Raw genomic sequence first — 5243 nt, 5'->3', positions numbered from 1 at the left:
GGCCCCTGGAAAGTCGTGCTACGGGACGAGAGAACCGCTGTATGCTCGACAATGGCCAATGAGAAGACGTAATGGTCACCATGGCAGTCGTCGTCCTGGGAACGAAGCTGTCAACACCCACCCACACACCCTCTGCTGTGACTTTTCTTGCCTACACACAACTCTCTCTCTCTCTCTCTCTCTCTCTCTCTCTCTCTCTCTCTCTCTCTCTCTCTCTCTCTCCTCTCTCTCTCTCTCTCTCTCTCTCTCTCTCTCTCTCTCTCTTCTTTCTTTCTCTCTCTGCTGTGTGACTTTTCTTGCCTCACTCTGTGGTGTCCGGCCTGCAAAAGCACTTTGAATTGTATACAAGAGCACTGATTTTGGAAGCTCAAACATTAAGTTTTGAATCTCAAGATCTAGTCCATAGGAGTTAACTTTTTTAAGCTTCAGGTAAATAAAACATAAATTATATTTCTGGGCTCTGCAGAATTATTGAGGGGAAAACAAAATTAAATGTCTACCCCTTAAATGATCATGCTATACTAGGCTTCCTTCCTAAACCTTATCCATTTCCATCTGCACATTATATGTGCTGCTCACTCCCAAATCCAGACTATGGTCCAGATGGCTCTCTGGAACTCCAAACCATAATATGCAACATCCAAGTGGAACAATCAAACCTGAATGTACCATTGGCTCCAGTACATTAGTAAGTCATCCCTCAGTGCCTGTGGGGAATTTGTTACAGGATCACTACCCCCCCAGATTCCAAAATATGTGAATATACAGTCCCTTATATAAAATGGTTTGCATATAATCTATGCATGTCCTCCCATGTATATATTTTTAATACTATTTGATTCTTCAGGTAAAACAGCAGAAGCAATGACTTATTGTACGTGTCACACTTGGCAACAACAGAGAACTAGTCCAGAATATCACTAGTCCAGAGCAAAGGACCAACAGGGACTGTTTTGGTAGGAGCAAAGTAGGCCTCTCAGAGGTGGTCTCAGAGATCAGATGACCATGGGAGTTCTAGGTCCATTGAGAGGCAAGTTCTAAAAAGCAGCATACAGCCTTCAGCATTCCTTGTTTCTGCCCCTTTGGCCTCCATAGGTGCAAAAGCTAGCAATTTACTTGGACTTCTGCTTCATCTGCACTTCAGCCTATCTGCTTCTTCTTCCTCTTGGCTCTTACAATCCCACTTCTAAAATGGCATTATGGCTGAAAGCCCTTTTGTATACTTCAAATTATCTCTAGCTGGTGGAGAGGCTCAGGTGGTAGAATGTCATGTGTGAGGCCCTAAGTTCAAATCCCAATACCCAACTGCCCCCCCCCCAAAAAGTATCTCTAGATGACTTATAAATACCTAATACAATATACAAGCTATGATCAATGCAAATGATTCTGGTTTGGAAGCAGAATATGCCTGGATATTTTGTCATACCAGAAATCAAAGAAACCATCTAAGACTCTGAAGGCCAGGTCAAAAGGATGGAGAAGGCACCAATTTAAAAGGGAGCTCTTGCCAGACTCTGTGGTACATGCCTATAATCTGTCCTGGAAGGACTGATGTGGAAGGATCAAGAGTTCAAGGCCAACCTAGGATACACAGGAAGCCTGTCCCAAAATAGCAAAAAACAAAAACAAAAAGGCAGGGGGCTCTTGGTTGCCAAAGATGGGATAATTTAAGCAGCAATATAATAACTGCAAGAGATTAATGTAAATCAAACATGCTGCAAACCCATGATTTGTAGTGAACCAACAGTAATAATGAAAAACTTATTGGCTGACATTGGAAGAACAACTAGCTAATTCTAACTATTAGAGAACAGTTCTGAAAACTGGCACATAAATAAAGGGGGGAAAATCAAGTACTTCTCCTGTCTTTTCTATAGGAATATTTAGGGCAAAGATTTATGGCAAGCTACGTTATTCAGATGTATTCCAACCAATGAATGAATAGGAAGCGACAGACTATCACCATTTTACAAGAACCCTAATAAAATTACGGATTTAGGCAGTGACTATCTTGTATTACTAACATCAAAAAAAGAGATACAAGTGAATATTATGTACCTACGAATAAAAATACACATCACTACCTCTAGATGTTTGCTCCTCTCTCGAAAATAAAACAAGTTTAAGTTGATTCAGATCACCTCTAGAACTAACTGCCAATTATCATTAACTTCAGGGAGTGGAAAAGCTTGTTAAATAACAGATGAATATACAATGAGCAAAATTCAAAATTGGCAAATCTACAGAACAAATGGTCCAACCAAAAAATAAATTGCAAGGAAAGAAAAATGAGACCCTAAAAATTAAGACAACCCAATTCCTGTTTGAATCAAACTTACTGATAAAATATAAGAAACATGAAGAAATTTGTAGATTTTAGTTTTTGAGCCCAGGCTAGCATCTGCCAGCATTCGCCTCCAGGGTATTGGAATTACAGAAGTGCACCATTATTCCTGGCTCTATAGTTGTAATGAATTATTGTTAATTTCTGCCCCCATGCCCTCACCCTAGCCCTTCCTCCACAGGACGACATAGCATGAAAGTTCTTGCCAAATGCTAGTTCTCTGATCTTCCCAGCTTTCTGAATTGTATATGCCAAGAAATAGAGATTTTACAAGAAAGTAAGCTGGCCTCTTATCATTTCCTGTAAAGTGGAAGAAATATCCCTTTCACGTGGAGCATCAGACACCGTGTATGAACACATGCAGGCAGACCTGGAAGAGTACAGCGAGCTAACAGGCTCTGCAACCAGTCAGCACCAACTTCACTGTCATATAAGTGAAGCACTTTAGAGGTAGGTCCTCTAACCCTCTTGCTCAGCCACTGGAGTAGCTGGGATTCCAGACGAGCATCACTGTACCTGGCTCAGCTACAATTTTCGTTTGGCAAAGAGCACCATAAACAAAATGTTAAAAATAGCCAAGTTATGGAAACAGCCAAGATGTCCCACCACTGACAAATGGATTAAGAAAATGTGGTATCTATACACAATGGAATTCTATGCAGCCATGAAGAAGGACGAAATGTTATCATTCGCTAGTAAATGGATGGAATTGGAGAACATCATTCTGAGTGAGGTTAGCCTGGCTCAAAAAACCAAAAATCGTATGTTCTCCCTCATATGTGGACATTAGATCAAGGGTAAACACAACAAGGGGATTGGACTATGAGCACATGATAAAAGCGAGAGCACACAAGGGAGGGGTGAGGATAGGTAAGACACCTAAAAAATTAGCTAGCATTTGTTGCCCTTAACACAGAGAAACTAAAGCAGATATCTTAAAAGCAACTGAGGCCAATAGGTAAAGGGGAACAGGTACTAGAGAAAAGGTGAGATCAAAAAGAATTAACCTAGAAGGTAACACCCACGCACAGGAAATCAATGTGAGTCAATGCCCTGTATAGCTATCCTTATCTCAACCAGCAAAAACCCTTGTTCCTTCCTATTATGGCTTATACTCTCTACAATAAAATTAGAAATAAGGGCAAAATAGTTTCTGCTGGGTATTGAGGGGGTAGGGGGGAGAGGGAGGCGGCAGAGTGGGTGGTAAGGGAGGGGGTGGGGGCAGGGGGGAGAAATGAACCAAGCCTTGTATGCACATATGAATAATAAAATAAAAAGGAAAAAAAATCACTCATAATGAAAGGAATGCAGATTACAACTATGCTGATATACCATTTCTTATTAGGCTGACAAAAAGTTACAATAGCCTAAGCTAAGAGTGAGTTCAAGGTCAGTCTGGGCTACATAGCAAAATCCAAAAAACCATAGTCTGCTGGTAAGCCTATGGGGAAACAGATGTTCTGACATTGCTGTAATAACAGAAACTGGCACTGTCCCTCTGATGAGGCATTTGCAATATGTAACAGACTACATATGCATTTACCCCTTGAACCAGCAATCCTGCTTCTAGTCACAAGGTTTCTCCTTATAGCATTGTTTATAGCTGCTGACAGTATGAGAAATAACATATATGCCCATACATAAGAAAACGGTTGGCTCATACCTGTAATCCTAGCTACTCAGGAGGCAGAGATCCGGAGGATCACAGTTTGAAGCCAGCATAGGCAAATAGTTCCTGAGACCCTTATCTCAAAAACTCCCATCACAAAAACAGGCTCGTGGAGTGGCTCAAGGTATAGGTCCTGAGTTCAAACCTCAGTACCATAAAAACAAAAAAATACACTAAGAAGATGGACCCCAATAGCGAAACTGGTAATTAAATACAAGTGGTCACTGTGAGAATGTTACATAATGTAAATGAAAACAGCACAATCTCACTTTGTGCCTTATGAACTGACAAAGACAGATAGACGTTGCAGTGCTGTGGCAAAACAGGTTTTCACATGGATGATAGGGTGGGAAGCTTTGGAGAACTTGAACCAAAATCAAAATACACTTACTTCCACCATGTGATTCTACCTTTAGGAAATAAACCTAGAAGAATAATCATGCAAAAGTTTACATGAGGATATTAACTTCGGGTTGTCTGACAGTGAAATTGAAAAAATAACCAACATTAGCAGCCAGTCCTGGTTGAATGTATAGTACACCCATAGAACACACGAAGTCATACTAGATCTGTTTTAGAAAGTTATGCACAAAATGTTGAGGCAAAGTGATTCTCAAAAAAATGGGACTCCAGTTTTATAACTCATGGAAAATTGCTTATCAAAATGCTAAATATGTAGTGACTTTTAAATTTTGTTTTGTTATAGGGTCTCACTGTACAACCCAGGCTAGCCTAAAAACATTTTTGTTTTGGCAGTACTGGGGGTTGAACTCAAGGCCTTGAGCTTCCTAGGCAGGGTGCTCTACCACTTGGGCCATACCACCAGCCCTTTTTGGTTTTGGTTGTTTTGAGATCTGTTCTAACTTTTATGCCCAGACAACAATCCTATCCTTGCTTGCCTATGTAGCTGGGCATGAGCCACATTCCCCAGCCATTAGTTAACACGGGACCTCTCAAATTTTCTGCCCCAGCTGACCTGGAACCTCCATCCTCCTGCTGGAATTACAAACATGCATTACCATATCTGGCTTAAAATGTCATTTGCCTCATTGACTACTGGCCTGCACCACCACAGAAGGTACTTGTTTTTTCCTGGATTTTTGTACCTACCTTTTATTATTATTTTTTTCTTTTTTGGTATGTTTTTAGCTTTTATTTTTATAATAAAACCTTCAAGCTTTTTATTTTAGAAAACAAAAGCCACAAAAACTATACAGTACTAACATCTTT

Source organism: Castor canadensis, chromosome 7 (genome assembly GCF_047511655.1).
Source record: "Castor canadensis chromosome 7, mCasCan1.hap1v2, whole genome shotgun sequence".
Classification (NCBI taxonomy): Eukaryota; Metazoa; Chordata; class Mammalia; order Rodentia; family Castoridae; genus Castor; species Castor canadensis.
The sequence above is the reverse complement of the archived record's forward strand: the minus strand, read 5'-3'. Positions refer to the sequence as shown.